The sequence below is a fragment of the Denticeps clupeoides genome, chromosome 9, assembly GCF_900700375.1.
Source record: "Denticeps clupeoides chromosome 9, fDenClu1.1, whole genome shotgun sequence".
NCBI classification, from domain to species: domain Eukaryota; kingdom Metazoa; phylum Chordata; class Actinopteri; order Clupeiformes; family Denticipitidae; genus Denticeps; species Denticeps clupeoides.
Window position 1 is genome coordinate 7,697,674 of NC_041715.1, and position 21,425 is coordinate 7,719,098.

At 45.6% G+C, this 21,425-nt stretch overlaps 1 long non-coding RNA gene across 2 annotated transcripts in view; it reads right to left on the bottom strand.

Annotated features, from left to right (window-relative positions):
- The window catches only part of LOC114797291 (uncharacterized), a 62,817-nt gene that overhangs the window by 29,996 nt on the left and 11,396 nt on the right, over window positions 1-21,425 (bottom strand). For both annotated transcript variants that reach the window (XR_003750839.1, XR_003750838.1), the window contains exon 3: window positions 21,115-21,258. This is a non-coding gene — a long non-coding RNA (uncharacterized LOC114797291). The remainder of the gene's footprint in view (window positions 1-21,114; window positions 21,259-21,425) is intronic.

Consider the following 21,425-nt stretch of genomic DNA (forward strand, 5'->3'; position numbering starts at 1 on the left):
ACGAACCCGAAGATCAATTAATGGGAGCATCCTGACGTCGGGGGGAAAATCTGAAGAGCGGAGGGGGAACGGAGATTTTGGGGGGCTTTTATGTTTCAGATGGGGGAGCTGTGGGCCTCCTGATAGCCAAAAGATATGGGGAGGGGCGGAGTCACATGTCCAGCTCCCAGCAAACCACCTTTCACCATAGCAAACATCCTTAAAAAACGTAAGTCAGTAAACACGTATGACCACACATAGAGTCCGGCCTTAATTAGGACGGGAAGGTGACAGCTGAACCCAGTGTGGGCCGTGGCACGGCGCTTTTATTCCCGGCCCCTCTCTCCGGCTCGCCCTCCGCCATTTCATCCTGTCCCCACTCCCCCGTCACTCAGCCGCGGCACATCAAAGTGCAAAATGTACAGCGCGAGCTGTTTATTTGCGGCCCGGTTCCCCTTTGTGCGCCGCCGCCGCCTCATCTCGGGAGAGCCGCGCCGAGATTTGTCACATGTTACAGGTTAGGGCCGACCAAAACAATGCCTGTGGGCTGCGTCCCAGCGAGCCGGGCAGCAGCTTCTCCCAAGATCTCGTCACCGCGACACAAATCTTTTAATCCCCTCGGAGGCCGGCAGAGCCTTGCGAGGGCTCTGGGGCGTGGGCGGGGCCGGTCAGGGCCGGCTCGGCCCAGGGAGCGACGCGCCGCGCGGCTGACGCCCGTCAGGTATCTGGCGTCCGCCGCCGCGTCCGCCATCGCAACTTCTGAAGGACTCTGAAGTGAAAAGAGCAAAAAGGCTCAGACCGGCGAGGGGCCGCAGCGGCTTACCTGCATACATATTCATGAGGCCCGTCCAGCCAGCCCCCGGTGGGGGGGTGTGGGGTAGAGGGGCCTTGGCGGGTGATCATTCTTATTCAAAAGCCCACTCCCGCCACCGCCATTCCCCCCTCCAATATCATCTCTACATCAGAGCTCACGTCCCTCGTTTCTCACCGGCTGCTCGGATGGGGAAAAGGAGCATGATGTGAAAACCGAAGGACAGGAGACTTGTTCACAGAGTGGCTACGGGACATCTTATCTGTCTTACTATTTTTTAATGTGACCAAGTCGTGGCGGATCTTAGATGCTATCTGGACGTGGTGTCTTTGAAGGGGCAGAGTCAGGGACACGGTCGTTCTAAGTTTGATATGGTCTCATTCCTTAGCTTTCGGAGAGAGAGAGAGAGAGAGAGAGAGAGAGAGATGCGTGCAACAGGAAGTGGCGATCAGCTACACTGCTGGTAATTTACTACGCAGGACAGCCACTGATTTCATTATCCTAATCCGGCACGGCTCGATTACAGCAGAGGACGAGGCCTGTCCCTGACCTGTGGGAGTTTATCTAGGGGACTTAGACATAGATTGACTGCATGGCATTGTACAAACAGTGAAAAGGGGTTAGAATTTCCCCAAACAGTAATAATATCACAGAATCTAATCCAAGAACATGGTTTTAAAAATGAATTTTATAATGACATGCAGGTCAGGCCCATGCAATCTAAATATCTTCACATTGACTGAAGATGAAGCAGAGAGTATTGCTTTATTTCTGACTCAGTATAATGTTGTGTAACATTGTTGTGCATTTGATTGCTTGATCATGGAGATTGTAAGACATTTCAGTCCAGATAAGGTAGTGGGGACATGTGCACTGTCCCCATTTTCTGATTGACATTTACATTTACATTTACAGCATTTATCAGACACCCTTATCCAGAGCGACTTACAATCAGTAGTTACAGGGGACAGTCCCCCTAGAGCAATTTAGGGTTAAGTGTCTTGCTCAGGGACACAATGGTAGTAAGCGGGATTTGAACCTGGGTCTTCAGGTTCATAGGCGAGTGTGCTACCCACTAGGCTACTACCACACAGCACCTGATTGACCCGCTCTGCCTGGCCGTTGGACTGCAGGTGGTCCTGATGACCCAGCTGAATGCCGCGTTCAGAGACAGCGACATGGGAGAATCCATGAAAATGGACAACGTGGTCCAGGAGAAGACCTGAAAGGGCGACAAAGCGGGCTGCCTTGGAGAAACATGCACATACAGCCGGGGTTGTTGGCTGGCACCTGGTCCAAGGCCTGTGTGGCACACTCCCATTCAAGGGTCCCAAGTGTTTACTGGCTGACAGGATGGGGGGCAGGAACGAGGGGAACAGTTGAGGGAGTGTTGACAGGCAAGAGCATCGGCCTTCATGTTCTTACTGCTGGGTCATGAGAAGTGCTCAAAGAACATGCAGCATTGGGCTTTTCGGGTGGTTTAGTTGTTTGGCCTGCCAGATGGCGATGCCATTTTGGTGGTTGGTCCAAAAATTAGAAATTGCAGGCCTGTAACCAATGACGTAATTTCTCCAGAGCCCACTTGATGGCCAGCAGTTTGATACTGAGTGGGAGTGAACTTCCTGGAAAATAAGCAGCATGGCTGGAGCTTTTGACCAGAACCTCGAAGGGCGAGGTCGGTGCCAGTGGCCTTATTCCTCGTGAGGAACTTGCATCTTCCTGCTAAAAATATATAAAATCTGTTTTTCCTGTACCTCCTCATTATTCAAGGTTATCTGCTGAGTCCTTGAGAAGCCTGGAGCCAATCACACATGCCTCTTTTTTAAGACACCCCCCACACCTTTTTTTGTGTGTGTGTGTGTGTGTGTGTGTGTGTGTGTGTGTGTGTGTGTGTGCATGGCAGCCAGGAAGTGCAGTGGGTCAGGTATTGACTGGCCAATAGTATGGCTCCTGGATGAGTATTTTGTCTCCTTCGCCCATTTCTTCAAGGCTTTCTTTAATCTCGCTGCAGTGGGATCCATCCCTTTGATGTGGTGATGCCCTCCCTAACTCGCTCAATATTTGATCTTGTCTCCATCTACTAAATCAAGCTGGAGCACTCTCCCACGTGCTCTTCCCCCGCTACGGAAACACAATCACATCGGCAGCGGCGTGCGCGGCCAAGAACAACGGCTTTGCACATTGCGTGACATAACTCAGCCAGCGGCACCGCGACCTCTAATTGTTATTAGCTAGGCAAACAGTTACATAATACTCCGCCGTGACTGACATGTATCCCAGGGCACCGGGCAGACGACGGAGTTTTCACGCCGATCCCCTCCAACTCGCCCGGCTGAAGTTCCTCGCAGACGTTCGCATGCCAACCCACACTTCCAGCCAAGAGATCTGAGAATCGGTCAAAAGCCAAAGCACCAGCGATTGTCCGTCCAAACACAGAGAAACTAAAGTACACCAGTAAATTCTACATACACACTTATTCTCTCTCAAACACAGACACACACAAAAAAAAAATCACTCAAACTAAAAATAAAACCCATCTGATAAGCTGACATGCATTAGGCAAATTTGACGTTCAACTTCAGTTTTCAAGTTTTCAACCACAAAAATTTGGCTCGCTGTTCTCGAGCACATCTCATGTTTGTCAGTGGCCTTATGTTTGTGGTGTAGAAGACAACAGCCAGATGGTCCTGCCTTCTGTATCAGAAGCCACTACTTAATTAGTCCCCAACAACTGTAATGGGCCTTTTCTTTTTCTGATGCAGAAATATGACTACATTCATTATTTTTGTAGTCAATAAAAAGAATTTCTAAAAAGAATTTTACTTAAACAGGTCACAGACACATCCAAAAACCTTTCAACTTCAGAAAGTTGTATTTTTTACTTAACATATTAGGTAACTATTAATTTAAATATTATTCAAAGAAAAGAATATAGGAATATTTAAGTCAAGCCCTTGTTTTCAGGATCTCCCTGAGATAAAATACTTGTGTCACAGCAACATAGAAAATTTTTAATATATATATTTTCTAAAGCGTATATGAAAAGTATCCTATCAACACATGACAATAAGCTATTTGATGAAAGAGAGTGGTGAAATGATTTTGTTACACACCTCTATGGCCTGAACTGGCCTCATCAACATGCTGACTGATCTAAATATATTGCAAAGTGATTTTCTCCGGTCTTGTTCAGCCCTATTACAGAACCATTAAATATAATTAATCTTCAAATTATAGCCATTTGTTTGTAGTCCATAGCAACCTGTCTTCATCAGCTGAAACCAAACATGTTCCTAGGCTGAAATATCAAAAAGACAATTAAATGTATAGATTTCCTCAATGGACATGCCTTTTTTTTTATAATGGTTAATCATCCTGCTAATTCAGCAGATAACACACAGCAGACACATGGCCTTTGTGGCATATTTCCATGCTTAGCGCCAATCAAGCATTTCTCATTACCTGACAAGGGCTTCATGTGACACTGCACCCAATCGCGGCACTATTCTGTCCCAAATTAGTTCCACTTAGTTGGGTCCCAATGACCTATTCAATGTAAATGCAGTGGGCGACAATCAGCGGACCACTGCAGCTTTTCAATGGCTGACTAAGTTCAGGGCCAGGCAAATTACAAGACAGAAAGAGCCAGGCTAATGCCGCCGGGAGCGCCGGGAAGGCTGGGTAATGATGATGAGGGCTCACAGCCGCCATACCAGTCAAGCACTCTCTCTCCGCTCCTGTATCGAGGCGCTTTGAGATGTTACAGAGAAATAATTATGAAAGGTGCTACAGTAGACCGGAACAGAATATATCTGAGATTAGGCACATGTCCAGTGGCTTTAATTGGAAGTCAGGCCACCGTATGATGAGACCTCGTTCCTTGATGAAAAAAATCTTGTCGCTGATTCTGCGACTTGATTAGTCATCCTATCCTATAGAATTTACACCACTAGTTAAGAAAAAAAAACATAGACACTTAATGCTCCGTGTTTTTTTTTTTAAATACCAATGAAAAGTGTAATTGAGGTGACACTTAATTCCCAGGTGGCATCGCAAGGGCGTATGGAAGAGAAAATATTTGCTTTTGAATGACACTGGGCCTAATAAAGAAAGCAGGAGTAAATGCATGAATGCTTAATGCAGGAGACGTATTAATGGAACGTGTTAGGAAAAGTGTGACTCTGCCCATTAAAAATCTCAATTTCAAATTGGCAAGCGTGAATCTTCGGGGAGAACGGCTGTGTTGGAACAACGTCAGCAGCCGGGGAACGTCTGGGTGGCTAGTTTTTTTTTTTTTTTTTTGCCCGTATCCGCGTCGTGTTGTTGCATGTGCATTTTTTGGGCGTGTGTGTGTCGCGTGTTCCGCCCGCGCCGTCCTCTGGGTGCCGTTTCCCCATGACGGGGACGCCAAAGCCGGCAGACGCCAGGTTCCACTCGCTGGCCACATCCGCGACGCGTCCCGTCAATGTCCTCCGCCCGCCGAGACTAGCCTGGGACGGGTAGACAAGACAGGACTGCTATCGGGGAGACGAACGCAAACTAGATCTCAAGTTCATCTCCCAGTTACCATGCGGCAGCCATTTTAAACAGATGGTGTCCAAACAACCTGTCATGTTTACTGCTCTTGCCATAAAAGACAAGGGTCCAACAACATGATTCCGCCGCCGCCCCCGGGGAGAAGAGGAGGCGCCGCGAACAGCTGCCTGGGAGAGAGGAGGGCCCTTCAGACCCAACTGCACATCGCCCGCGCCGGCCCCTCAGAACTCCTCCACCTATCTGGACGTGCTACATTTGCGGCAATTAAACAAGCTTGCCATTTGAATATTCGGTGACATCTCGCAACCTGCTCAACGGGCCCTGCATATAATCTGGTCCCCGCGGAGCCGGGGAGAAATTGTCCGTGTCACTATTAATGAAGGAATTTGCATTGTTATCTTAATTAAGTGGGAATAATGAAGGCCGGTTCTGAATTAGTTAATCGGCAAAAACTTGTACAAATGTGTTCGCATGGCCCATAGGCATGGCCCGGCCATAATGTATATTCTGCCAGGGTGCCGGGGGTTACGTCAAGCTGAAGGAGGCTCGCCGCTAATAAGGCAGGAGCTGCTGGGCATTTCTCCTTCTCCTCGGGTAGTCAAGATGGTGCCGTGACCCCGGTCGCACCTCCTCCCTCTCTTTTCTTTTTGTCTCTTCCCCACATGTCAAACAATGGCTTTGAGTAGGGGCGGAAAAAAAGGAAAAGAAGAGGAACCGGACGTTGTAAGCCAGGTGTTCTGATCTAACCCTGAACTGTCTGAATCGGGCACTGGGGGGGTGGTTTTGGCTGCACCTCCGACTCGTGGTGATAGGAGCCTCCTACGGCGCAGAAAGTGGTTGTTTAATGGCCTAAGTGGGGTTTGTCAGGTTTGACACGTCGAGTGGATGGCTGTATGGGGACACAGAGACGGACCCAAAAGCCTCCCAAGTGCTCCCAACTGAAGAGCCTCAAGTGGCCAATGAATTATTTATAGGGCCTGGGAGAAGCTGAGTGAGAACATGGCAGTGAATTACGGCACAATGGATTCCAGAAGAGGCGTGCGCATCAGACAGGCATTTAGCAATGAGCTCAGTGGCAGAGTGAAGCCACAGACACAAGAGGAGAGGTGGGGGAGAGAGAAAAAGCTATTATTCCAATGCCACATGCAGGAGTCCTTCCCGAAACGCTCTCAGCTAACTCATGTGTGATTCAGACATATTAGCTCTTTACTGACCCTTTGGGGAAACTCGGCTTCCTATGACACAACCTCATAAATGTCATGGGAAGCAGCATATGCACTAGAGTCTGGACCGACTGCTCCATCATAAAAAAAACATATGACTCAGAGAATTACAGAGGGGGGAATAGTAGTCAGTCCCTCCAGGATTTGATGTGAGCTTTTCTAGGGTTTGCTGCAACCTGAAGTTGAGTCAGTAAAACCTCAAGAGAATTCAAAACTTGTTGGAGAATTAATTAAGAAATGCAACTTGTTCCACTGAGAATAAAACAGCCCATAGCAGGGTTTTTTTTTATGTGAATGATTCATGTCACACATGTGACTGTGATTTTAATTCAGACAAGCAGGAGAATTCATATAATTAAAATTTTGCTTTCAATAAATTACACACATACACATGCATAGTTTCACATTTATGAATGAAATGTACAGTGGCCGTACAGTCAATTTCCATATTTAATGCATAAGTATATTAGAAGCCACATAAAAAGACGGTTCATGTGAGGTGAAACACAAAATAATTATACAGACCTGGTTGTATAAAATGCGTAGCAATGTGCATTTTACCAAGGAGAAGTAGCTGTGAAGAAAAGGTTACGTGCTTCTAGCATATGTAATATGCACGCAAAGTGTGCTTTAAAAAAAAGGTTACCGGAGTAATGCGTGCATACATGAATGAGCTTCCAGAAAATAAAGACTTTACGAGCCAAAATCCCTTCGTGGATTTTCCCCCAGTCCTACAATTACGTCTGAATTGCAAGAGATCCCAGTGTCTCTCCCTTCCCCCTCGCGTTTGTCTCCTGGTAATCTCCCAGCCTCAGGTACTGAATGCAGGGCTCCGTGTCATATCTCTTTGCTCCTCTGGAAAGCCGCCATGTCAATCAGAGCAGCTCAACTGCCTTACATTTCATTAGCGAATGTTCTGCCGCACACTTCTATCCATTATGCGCATTAGATGCAGAGGGCTTAAGTAAGTCCTCATTGCGTCGCGTGACCTTCCACTCGCCCCCCACCCCTCCCCCCTTTCGTCCTTCGGCGCGGGGCGAGGGGACCTTTCACGGGCGGCCGCGAAGCATCGCGTTCGGGTGTCTCTCGGCCGTTAAATGTCATTGATCACGGCTTCCTCGCGTCCCTTCAAGTCGCGGCTCCTCCAGCCGGCTCTCATTACAGCGATCCGGAGGCCGGCCGCTGAGCCGCTGTAAATCACACAGGAGCTCGCCACCGCCGCCGCCGGGCTCAGCTCCCGCTTCCCTCTCCATTACGCCTGGCCTCCGGGAGCAGCCGGCGGACGGCTGGATAAACGGCTCAAAGAGCCGACTTTAAGCCCCCTGACACGAGAGGAGCGACTTGCGGGCCAGTTCGGAGGATATTGTTGTTTACTGACAGCCTCCAGCACCCGGGAGAAGCTCGTCCCACACGAAGCCAGTTGTGCAAACACAAGATCTCGGGCCCAGCCTCAGAAACTGGGAACCTTACGAAAACTTTCTGGGGACAAGTGGCGTTTTTTTGAAGTCTCGGCGATTCCGGTTATGGGTGAATGGAAAAACGATTTCTGTTGCAACAAACCATCCTTGGGGCCCACATGAGCAGCTGATGAAGACCATGTGTGGCTTTCCCACTGAGAGGCCGGCAGAGGCCGCGGTGTGGGGCGCATGTGTCTAAACATTCGGCCTCCCTCAGACCCAAAATATTGGAGCCTGTGGTGTGAAAAAAAAGAGATGCCGTGGAACTCAGGTCCGACTTCAGATAAAAGGCAACTCGGACTGTGAGAAACTGCCGTGGGTACTTTTCCATTGTTGGAAGTTCAATACCGGGAACTAGGACTTTTACACTTCACAGATCCAATGACCATTGACAAAAAATCGGGCATGTTGTCGCTACATGAACTACAGAACCGTTTCTAGGAATCATAGTACTGGGGACTACTTTAGCTGTCCTACAGCGTAGGATTTAAGTCTTTACACTAGGAGCTACTACATTTTAGCCATGTTAACACATTTATGTACTGAAAGATTCCTAAGTCCATTTGCCGGGTAAGTTTCAATAACTACTGTAACTACTCCAAAAGAAACTATTGTTCTTTTTTTCTGGTTTGTGCTTCAGGTTCCAGTTCTTTTCATTTACATTTACGGCATTTATCAGAAGCCCCTATCCAGAGCGACTTACAATCAGTAGTTACAGGGACAGTCCCCCCTGGAGACAAGCGTCCTGCTCAGGGACACAATGGTAGTAAGTGGGCTCTGAACCTGTGAACCTGAAGTCTTCTGGACCACAGGCGAGTGTATAGCCCAGTAGGCCACTACCACTTGTTCAAGCTTTGCCACAAACCAGACCCATTGGTATTTATCGTAACACAGCAGGGGAATGCAGTGAATAATAAAACTGCAACCATGGACCTGTCAATTACCTCAGTTACAGATCTCCACCAGGACAAAGGACAATGTCCAGCATGATATACACAACATGCCTACAATTAAGTTACACTTATTGTCACAACAGTAGTTAGCCAGGAGTGACACGCTCCTACGACCCAAAGTACCATTATTTCTCATTTCTGAAGGTCCTGTTGAAAAGATGGAACTGCAACGCAAATGGTTAAACCAAAACATGAATGAAGACAAGAGAAGCCGTTTTTGAATTTAAGCTTTAATGATCAAGAGGAAAAGGTCTAGAGTTTAGGAGGGGGTCAAGGAGGCAGGTTCTGTTCACTTCAGGCAGTTGGCCGACTTAAGTGCTCCGGCGCTGCGCTGATGCAACGTGGCATCTTTAAACAAGGAGTTTACATTAAAGGTCAGGGTCGTAAGGACAGCGCATCGGGGCTGCCATCCGCTGTGCAGACGCAGATCAGGAGGCATTACCGAGGCCGGGCTTCTGGAGGACGGGGCTCCACGCTCCGTCTCAGATTCGCCAAGCAAAGGTTACAAAGGCAGTCCAAACAAAAGCCAAGCAGAAAGTTTAAATGCCAAACATGCGCCGGGAAACTTTCATGCACGATGCTGCGCTCCAGTCACTAAGTAATGACCCGGAGGGGCGGGAGGAGTATGGGTGGATGGATGGAGGAGGAAGGGAAGGGCAAAGAGTACTTGCGAATCAGTGTCCTTAGTTGGAGCGTGCCATTGTTTGGAATTTTTGGTCTTTGTGTTTCTAATGTGCTGGAAACGGTGCCGCGGTTAATATAGGCTGCGTTGGGGAGCGAGGGGTCACTGTGTCGGCCAGATTGGAGGGGGCGAGATGAGGTGGATCAAAGACAGTGTTGTGGGAGCTCCTCGGGGGGGATTATACCTCTTTCTGTTTGCATTTTCCCGCTGTTTCACTCATGGCCCATAATAAGCCTCCTTTCCGAGTTCAACCTTGGCTTGTTATGACAACAGCAACAACAAACAGAATAGCAGAATACGGCTAAATCCACCAGATACCGGCCTGGCATGACTTTGTAATGAACTTTTGTTCAGATGGTGGGTGATGGAGGTCTTATTAGCCAGGTACCACCGGCACTGCCTGAGATTCATGGGGAGGTGCAGTGAATACAAACCAGCAAATAATGAGACAGTGTCAGTAGAGGATGAAGCAAGCTACACTGTTACAACCCCAAAAAATTTGACAACTTCAGGCAGCAGGGAAATCATAAAAAGTTCTCACATCTAGAAACCTTAAAGTACATGTGCTGAAAAAGTAGGGAAATCCCTTACCAGAACACCAAAGATGAAGGTTAAATATCAAAAACCTAATGAGTAAAATAACTAAGTCATCGGTTTTGATCACAAATCATTAAGGTCATAATTACAACTGCATTAAACTAAACCTAAATGATGAGCGGACTTGATTTGATTCTAGAACTTTGTATTTTTTGTCATAGTTCTGTTTGTTTCCCATCCACACTAACACATTCCATGGCCTTAGATCATCTCCTTGGCTACTTTTACACTAGTCTGCTCTGGGCTTTTATTTCACTGGCGTGATGTCTGGCTGTACACTGTGGATTTTATGGTGGATTTGGTTTGTCTATCCTATATTTTACACTCACTGTTTTGTGGTGAATTTTTGTTTCTTGTGTACATCACCAGAGCACAATATACATCCGCCAGTAATGTGGCTGTGGACGTCTGAATTAAAATCACAACGTCACATGTGGGACATTTAAAAAAAAGAATCACTGCTACTTGCTGTGCCTTTTTCAATTCAAGTCATGTTAAATTACTATTGGAATTAGTAGAGAAAATCCCCGCTAATAATAACTTAGGCCGTGACTTACGGATTTCCTGCCATTGCTCGTAACGATGCACACAGCGTTCCAACAGAGGCTGGGACGAACACAAGCCTCTATAAGGAGACGCAATACACGGGTGACAATATGGACAAAGACAGTTTGTCACAGCTCCGGAACCAGCAGTGTGATAATCAGCAGTGTAATCCTAACTGGTAACAAGTTTTAAGAAATACATTTAGCTATTAGCATTCCCCAAAGTATTCAGACAGTAACAGATCTGTCTGATTGCAATACATCGGGCGAACACTTTGCACACAAAACGCATTTTGTCAAGTAGCCATCTATAATTAATTAAGGAACTTTTAATGAGTTTTGTAATGAGATGTAAGTCGCGTAATTCTCCATGTACACATTTAGCATTTCCCTCCATGTGTGCACAGCACAGAGCGGCCGTTTGATTAATTCTAATCCTTTTAATTAGAGACCCTTTCATTTCCCCGAAGGGTTTTGATAACGGCATCTGTCATTGAGTGTTATTGACTGATGGTTTCATTATGCCATAAAATGAGATGTGATCTACAGCGGAGTATACAATAGCAACAACATGGCGTTACAACTTTACAACAACCTTCCTGACAAGTCAAAGCATTTTCATTATGGAGATTTTACTGACATAATTAGAATATCAGAAGTATCAAACCTCAAATGTATGTATGTATGTATGTGAGTGTGTGTGTATATATAGATTTACAAAATAGGATTAAGCAATTAAGGTCAGATATGGTCATTGTGGATATATTTACCTTTATAAGGTGATGCTTAGCCCAATGCAAGCATTGCTTGTGTGAAATGATGGCCAGACCAGAAATGACCAGATTTATGGGACAGGACCGAACCACTGAACAAACTTCATTACACGATAGACTGGATTTATTCTGGACTGGCTGTTTGGTGGTCAGTAATGTACAGGTAGTGAGTAACAATGAGCAAGTAAATAACCTGTGGAAAGAGGTTAACTGGACACCCATAAGGTTCTGGTCCCTCCTCCTATGTCCTTAATTCGTATTTATCTCAATTGTGGTTTTGTTCGAAAAATATCAAATGACTTGATTGTTTCGCAAACACACTGACTACGAGAGCAAAGTGAAGGAGTTGACAGCGAATGTCACGTCCTGCGCCTGCAGGTGACGGCGCTCTCTGCAGCTGCGGCTGTGCGGCCCCGCAGCGCTGGCGCGCTAATGAGGCTGCGCGACCAGAAGACGTCTGTAGGGGTGCGGGCTGTATTTTATATACTGCCATTCAGCTCTGCTGGCACCCGTAACGCTCACCCAAATAAATAATGGCTGTTATTCAGCTGGACAAAAAAAAAAAGGAGCTCTAGTGGAAAGGAAACATGATGCATTCAATTTTAGACACACATTCACACAAAATCTTGTCCATTTTTTCCCCCCTCGCTGACCTCTACCCTCCTCTGCAGGAAAGTGCAGACAAACGGCCACAGAAAGGCTGCATGAACTGTTTCCTGCATGTAATGAACCTGTCTGTGAGCTGTGGATTCAGGATGGATGCGTGTGGTTGTTCTGCGGAACCGGTCCCAGGGCGAACAAGGCCGCCACGCATGCAGGCCTCTCACTGCATCTCTGCTAACAACCCCCTCCTCTACTCCAACCTGCTCCCGCTGCGCGGTGGTGATTCGACAAAACAATACTGGAATCAACCCCCCCGCCCCCCTCGCCACGTCTCGCTCGAATGCTCGCAAAGCGAGTCTGAGCCGCGAATCGCTCCGGCGAGAACCACGAGATCCCGCCACGGCCTCCAGTGAGCAGCAGCTCAGCATCATTCATCACGGGGCTGAGTGGGAGTGTGGGGCCCGCAGTAGGTTGCAGACACCGGCTACTGTAGGTGCGCGGCGGCCCCCGGGACCCCGCTCCACGGCAAACCCAACCGCAATGGCAGCGGCCTGCTTCTCTGCGCCGCAGCCGGAAATATCTTTAAATCCGCTTAGCCACCATCGGAAAACATCCTATTCTCCTTAATTCTGAGATATTGCTTTGGTTTATTAAAAACATGAACATGATCCATTATGACTCCCTATGCGTTCCCCCCCACTCTCCCACATGCTCTCCACAAACGCATTACGAGGCAACGTCGATTTGTCTGGGGTCTGGGTTTACGCAAGCTTCTGGGAGGTTACGCTTAGTGTCAGGTTCCGGATCTGTTGCTAATAAGTTAATATGACCTAAACTAGGCCACAAGTAAATTCAGGGGGAAACAAAACACAAGTGCTGAGAGAAAAGCAAGGGCTAAGCACCCGGCAATGTACGTTTAACAGTTCTCACTGGCAAAAATGGCATTTATAGAGCCTCCATCTATATGTCACTGTTGTTGCTAAGCAATCTTATTCAATCAGTAATGTCGATAGCAGAGGTCACTGTTTATTGAGTGCAAAAAGGTAAATATAAGCATTAATATACTGACAGTAGTAGTCATAGTAATACTGATATTAGTTTGTATATGATCAAAGTATATATCACACTTGTAATGGCAATACCCTGTATTATGTTGCTTTTTCATTTACAGAACATTTAAACATAAAAACATGGCGCTTTGCTCAGTGGCACCTCAGTGGAACCTTGGCGGCTCGGGATTCTAACCGGCAACCTTCTGATCACGGGTCCATTTCCTTACCTGCCAGGCCACCACTGTCCTCTAAAAAATATATTTACTTTGCAGTATAGATTGTATGTTGAAGTAGCTGTAGCTGCCAAATACGGCCTAGTAATAACAGTGTGACTATGACACTATTACACATGAGCAGATAATTAGCATTGAAGAAAAGTTTTATTGATATGTGGTGTCAGAGCTCAACATGCTTTGACCAACAGCCTCGGTCACTACATAAAAGGGTTTCTTCCTTTTTCAACAGATCTACTTGAGAATGTGAATATTCCTGTAAAAATTATAAGAGTTTTCAGCCAAAAGAAGCCAGCCTGGAGCACTACTAGTATGTAATCTCAGGAGATCATTCGCCTGCATTGTTAGCCCACCACTGTCATCTAAAGATCACATTTAAATTTGGATCCAGTCCCCCTCCTCACAGATCTCTGAACAGCAGAGCTCAGCGGAGGCCTGCACACTCCTGCTATGGACTTGTCTCTAATCCTGCGCTGGCCACCAGCCTAAATTCTGTGACTGCACACTGGCCGGCCTCCAGTTTTCCTCTACGGCACAGGGCATCAGCCTGGCAGTGCCACCCGCCAACACGCAGACACATGCACACAGAACCCTCACACACAATGTGCACCCACTCAGATATAAACACACACACACACACACACACACACAAATGCTGGAACCATGACCGCAACCACTTGATCAAAACAAATCAGTCAGTTGCAGACTAACACAGCCCAGGAGCATCGGCACACCTGACCAAACCACAGTGCTCATTTCGGCTGGGCAAAACATGGCAAAAATGATCTGTGCATATCACCGGAGATCACGTCAACTCTTTCACAATTATACTAGTGGTGCCAAAAAAATATATAATTATGCAATAATAAGGAATGAACAGAGAACTGGGCATGATAATAAAAAAAAATTAAATGTGAGCAGAACATATTTTAGATATTAAATATCTATCATGACTTGTCCAGTATAATATACCATTATACTATACTGTTACTGTCAAGTTATTGGGATGGGCTCTGCTAATCTTTCTGCATCTATGGTTTGATAGTGGACATGGTCCAGAGGTGACAATACTGGAAATTGTGTTTATGCTATCTGCAGATGGTGCCGTGAACAAGATCTATTATGAGGAAATAAACAAAGGGGAATACAGGAGGAAGGGAGGAGACAGGACCGTGTCTTCACTGCTGCCAGATTGGGTGGATATGAATTCGATATATTAGGAATCTTGACAAGAACAGCTACTGAGGAACCTAATTCTAATTCAAGTATGTTAAATTGTAATGGCAAGTGAATACCGAACCAGTGTTCATCCTATTTTGGATTTTAGATGATTTTGGGCTGAAAAAAAAAACACATATCTGGCAACACGGAGAGTGTGTAAATCGTTGACAATGAGGAGGTAGGGGGAGAGCTGTCATTCATCTTTCCATTTAAAATCATTGGCAATTGGTGACAGAAATACTGACAAAAGAGGAAAGTTAGTTTGGTAATTAGTTATCAATAAACAGTATTTTCTTTTTCATGTCTGTTTATTTCTGTAAAACCTGTAAAAAAAAAAAAGTGACATTAGCGAACGCTCCCCACACACCACGTCTATTACAGCACTTTGAAAGAAAATTTAGCCGCTGGTGGACTAAGTGTGTCTGGCTTGAAAAGACAAGTCAGGATGTCTTAAATGCTAAAGACATTTACTTCAATTAAGTCCAAGGGTCTTGTGTAGTTAATCCACTTGATAATCCATTTGGGCTAAAAACCAGAGCAGCGAGATTTAGCATCTTAACAGAAGATGTAGTGCTATTTTGATTTTTATTTGCCACGTGGCCATAGATAACAATATAACCAAGGTATTTAAACAGAATGTGGATATTTCCTCCTGCCAGACCATCCACGTTGGCAGCAGCCCAGCCTATTGCAGCAGCAGATTGCGGCGCTGGCTCCTAAGCGGATCTCTATCCTCTCTCCACTCGTTTCCAGTGCAATCAGCAAGATGAGGTGTTTAAGCCCCCCAAAATGCACACTGGAGCCCTCCTCTCCTCCGTCACGGGCCTCAGCAAAAATAATGTGCTTGGCCGGCGGCCAGGGGGCTGCGGCTCAAATTGGCCTCTGTGAGTACAGCGGGTCAAGCCCAGCCCAGGCGTGGCCGCTAATACCACAAACAGGCCGCAGACGGAACTGGGCACGGGAGCACCGAGCGCCTCCCCGCCCCGCTCCGGAGTGCCAAATCTGGGCCCTGCTGCCACATACCTAAACTTTATTTATTATTAATAAAAACCAAACCCCCGGGCAGATTAGTCCCTGCTACATAGTTTGAGGCCTGGTCCGTTTATCTTTAACGGCAAACCATAGGAAGGTTTGTTTAAGAGACGGCACACATGCGAATGATTTGTGTGTGTGTGTGTGTGTGCGTGCGTGTGTGTGTGTGAACGCTAATAGAGACATGCCTACAGAAGCTCCGTGTTGAGAGCAGCAGATTGAAATTGAGAAACATGTTTGAAGAAGCGTCACGCCAGCACGGCCCATCTGGTGATGTCAGCAGTCGTGGCAGGAATGATGAGCTGAGAGCTGCATATGTAGCACAAAACCACTGAGAGATGGAGACAGAGAGAATCGGAGCGAGAGGGAGGGAGGGAGAGAAGGAGCGATGTGAAAGGAAAGCGAAGCCCGTCACACTGTGGCAGCACATACTGTCACACTCCTACCTGGCCACGCCTTGTTTTTTGCCCCCTCTTTCCTACAGGTGCAGATCATGCATGTTTTTTTCAGTTTCTGGAGTCCATGGTTTCAAATGCATTCTAACTATATTCTGACATTTGTGGAAACGAACAAGGGTTAATTTAATACTAGCAACAAGCATGTTTATCCAATTATCTTTTTGAGGGAGCTCATCCGAAAACACCATCATACAAAAGATGGAAATTCATTACAGTATTTTCTGGGGAAAAAATATCTAATTTGCCTTATATATTGCACATAACTCAATAATTATTTCTTTACTTTTCTCATTTATTGAATGTGCAATAAGTCAAATAAGCCCATGATCTGCACCTGGTGTGGTTGAATGTAGGTTTTTTCCAGGTTTTTTCCCCAAGGAAAAGGGTTAGGATTTATTATCAAAAAACCCAGAAAACAAATTTGATGTGATATTAGTGAACATGGCCTGTTTGATAAGTCTTTTTGGAGCCACTCTTAGCACCATGAAAGCCCCATGTGTACATATTTATTTCAGCGGAAAATGCATATTCTGCATGTCTGTTAATTTGTGTATCTACTATGGGACACCTACATGTGTGTGCTTTGCGTGTGTTTGTGGGTGTGTGTACGCCTTCACTTGCACAGCGGGGAGAACATGAACTGGCAGGTTCCTAATTATTTGTTATTTTACTATTCAAAGAAGCAAAGTCTTTGGGGTTTTATTGGTTAGGTGCATATGCCAGCTTCATCCATAAGAAAAGCCTTCAGGGTGTTAAAGAAATCACCACGTGAAAATGTGATACTACACTTGGGCTCTCGTTTCCTGACAAAATGCCAGTACCATCTGGGCCCTGAGGTTTCAGCGACTGCACGGATGCAGTTCCAATCATAAAATTCCACTCATGGACCTTTTACAAACCAGATCACATTAAAGACTCTTAAGTGTTTTTTTTTTTTCACCCACTTCTTTCTATTATTTATTGGAGCAATTGAAGAGCCAAATAAAGGGGACATATTGGCTTAAAACAATGTTAATACTCAAAGCATCATTAAGAAATCCTTCTTCATAACTCTCTCCTCGGGGGGCCTGCAAAATGATCAAGAATAATATGCTGTGCTTTGTAGCCACTAAGGTCATTTTCTGCATACAAATCCTCAATGAAGGAGGGGGAGGGAGTGTGAGAGACAAGGAAAGGAGAAGGGGAAAAGGAGAGTAAAAAATAAACATATAAATTAAATATATATATATTAAATAACTTGTGAAAGTCGGCCATTCATGTGAACAGAGTTCAGAGAATTTCCATGCTCAGAGAACAGATATTTTATGCAGACGCATAGATGTATTCAGTGGGGGTAGGCTGCACCAGCTACATGGAGACTACAAAGCCGGGCTCCCAGGGCTCATGAATAAGTTGAGGAAATGATCAGAAAAAAAATAAAAATGGGAGATGTTTAGACAGATGGCCCACTTAAAACGCGTAGGACAGAGCAAAAGTGGTTTTAATGAAACTTCACATTTATTGATCTTTAGGTTCCTTCCAGTCCCTTCTCTAAGGTGAGAGCAAATTTGCCGAGTTACAAGTGCCTGTCTAAATGACATTAAAAGATAGCGGTGCCTAAAGTCCCTCAGACTGAATTAAATTGACGTCCTAAGCAGGGAGAGAGGAGGGGGAAAGAACACAAAAGACACAGAATCAAATGAAGGACTTTCAAAAAAACGACTGTGGTGCCAAAGAAAATAAATAGCAGGGGATTTCGCTCTTCGAGGTTCTTAAAGAAAAAAAAAGAAAATTTAAATGCTTTGAGTGAAACATGGTCTTCAGGATTTTTGGAAATACCATTTGATGGGATTCTGGCAAACATTTTTTTCCTCTGGCTCTTTAATGTAATATCAAATGTTGCTTGCTGGGGACAAGATGATATATTATGAATTTAGAGAGCATGAATTATTAATGCCGAGCTTTGTGTGAAATGTGCGTAATTATTTTCTGCCCCCCAAAACCTCCCCACAGTAAAAATATATATTGCGAGATTAGATCAAATGGATGATTTAATTTCCCCCTGACAAAACTTCACATGCCGTTCCTTCCCGAAAAAAAGCCCCGGCGCGGTCCCCGTGGCGGTCTCGGACGGGGCCGACGCACTCGTATCCCCGCGAATGGAAGCGGCCGCAGGCTTGAAACCACACAGGCCGTTTTGTGTTTATGCAAAACAGCCGACTTCCTCCGGTCCGAGGCGTCGACGCAGGGCCACTGGGGCGAAAAAGCGTATTCATGGCCGGCACCGCGCCGCACTACCTTTCCGCAGTAATCACAAGCCATTTTCACAGCTATCGTCCTCTATGGCGGGGAGCGCGGTCCTTTACAATGCCAAACATCACCTTAATAATACGCTTGGATTTCGCTTTCTAAGAAAGATGGACAAGGTTCTTTACCAGGATGGAAGGTTAACTGTTTCTCCTCAATAGGCCGAATTGAACTGGGGTGTAAACGTGGCAGGAACAGCTTGACACTCATCCTGCTCGCCATTAACCCTTAAGGCAGCCGTCTCGAGGGGGGCCTGTTGCTCGTCACAGTCGCGCTTTACCGCAGCCGTTCTGCATGGCTGCCGAAGGGAGGTGCGAGCCACACCTCGGAAAAATGACTTTTGCTGGAATCAAATTAATAAGGCCTTGTGTTCCTCGCCACAGAAAAAATGAAACCGAAATTTGGTTTACTGTGCACTGGTGTCCTAATCGAATCGGGCAGCACCCAAGGACCGCCAAGCGGCTTGCTCAGTGGAAAGTGCTGGAACTGGGCATGGGTTGGCACAAGAAATGTGACACGTCAGCAGTCCTAACGTCTCCAATGATTCTGCAATCGGACCTGCCGGCTACAGGCAGCCATGGCCAGCATCGGCTATTGTAAGGTGGTGAAATAGCCAACCACATCCACATCCAACCATCACAAAAAAAACCAAGCACCAAACCTCACGGGTCATTATGATGAATGAGGTGTGATGCACATATACCAATGTGCCATCATCCTCCCTCTCACCACTGGTGAGGACAAACTAAAGCAGAAGTGTTATATACAGTAGGGTCTGCATCATTTGTAAGATGTAATACACTCCCTACAATTATGTGCAATGATAATAATAATTAATTACAATATAAATTGAATAACTATGACTTCAAACTGTGCTATAATTTTATAAACATTTAATCTTCAGTTCTACTTTTTTGTATTGTCATTCATATTTTTTATTTTTAGTGTCTGCCTTCTGTTTTTGTATGGTCACTTTCATTGCTCTCGGTGGGCCTTGAGGTTGTCACAGAATAATTATGTGAAGACAGTGCTCTCTTCAGGTGTTTCATCTGTGCATAAAGGAGATCATTCAAAGCTTTTACTGACTTACAGTAACCCTTCAAATGAGTTCCTCTGATTCCCTTGAAATTTGGGGCATCTGCACATTTTTTCTTTTTAATCAGTGCCAATTTGCCAATTCAACAGTAAAAAAAACTATTGATCAGGAAAAAAAAAAACATATGATTAAGAATCCTTTGAGGAAACAGAGAAAATTAAGTTGACATTGCCCATGAGCTTGAATGACCTACACACGATTTTTCCTATTTTTCCTATTTGTCGGTGCAAACCTTGAAGTAAACATGGCCCTACCTGACCTTTCAGGTTCTGCACGATTGTGCCGGTCTTGCCATTAATGTAAACACCCGTGCTCCTCACTGGGGACGGCAGTCAACATCCGCAATTCGGCCCCATAGTACAGCATTGATTTCCATTTAGGGCCAATTCAATCTGTCCAATGCCTTTGCCTTGAGAACAGGCAATATTTATCCTTTGGCCAATGGGGGACATCCTATTGTGGTGGCTTTGGAGGGACAAAGATCCTCACAATAGTGGAGAATCTTGTCGTAAGTTGACTCCAGGCAGCTGCGGAGCCCATTCATCCACACCCGTCAGGGGAGCAGCCAGGCCATCCTTCTCTCTCCATTTATCCGCCTGTTGTTCAGTTCCCTCTTTCTCTAGGTTTCCATGTCATGTTGACAGGCACAAATATCACTTCATAATAAAAAATCCATCTTCCTGGCGGTGGGAGAAGCAGAGAAGGGAGGGTTTGATTCTGAGATTGTGGCCTTTAGATCTAGTGACAGGGACATTTCTATGTATGTCATGTTACTACTCTATTAATGCTACCTCCACACTAGCTGTAAAATATTGGTACCCCCATGAAAAATATGTACAGTACAGGCCAAAACACACCTTCTCATTCAATGTGTTTTCTTTATTTTCATGACCATTTATTTTGGTAGATTCTCACTGAAGGCATCAAAACTATGAATGAACACATGTGGAGTTATGTACTTAACAAAAAAGGTGAAATAACTGAAAACATGTTTTATATTCTAGTTTCTTTGCTCTGATTACTGCTTTACACACTCTTGGCATTCTCTCGATGAGCTTCAAGAGGTCGTCACCTGAAATGGTTCTCCAACAGTCTTGAAGGAGTTCCCAGAGGTGTTTAGCACTTGTTGGCCCCTTTGCCTTCACTCTGGTCCAGCTCACCCCAAACCATCTCGACTGGGTTCAGGTCCGGTGACTGTGGAGGCCAGGTCTCCACTTTTTGTTAAGTACATAACTCCACATGTGTTCATTCATAGTTTTGATGCCTTCAGTGAGAATCTACCAACGTAAATGGTCATGAAAATAAAGAAAACACATTGAATGAGAAGGTGTGTCCAAACTTTTGGTCTGTACAGTATAATTAAGTAAATATTAATAAACTTGATGAATAAATAATATTTTTGTTTCACAATGAATTATTAACATACATACACATACACACAAGAGTTCTGTTTTACTGGCCATGTGTCATCAAATATCATTAAAATCTAAAAACAAGAAGGAAATCGGCATGAAAAAAATCCATTAGACACAGTCGGGACAAGACCTGATGGGGTAGGTCCCTCCTGGCGCCGCTACCTGTGACGTGTGACGGGATGGCAGTCCTGCAGCCTCCTGGGGAAGTGATGAATGCGTGAGGTCTGGGGCGGGAGCAGCTCCTCTCCAGGTGGGCACTTGGAAACCCACTGAACTCCTCGTAGGAATGCGGGGTCAGAGTTCAACCTGCAGGGGCAAGGTAACGTTACTGGCTGCTGGGCTCCGAGCTAAAGATTGATGTACTGTGCCTCCACCCCCGAAATGAATTTACCAGCCTGTGAAGCCACAGGGTGCTACCATGCTGCCAGAGAGCTGTTTGAAATTTAATCAATAGCAAAACAAAGATGCAGGAG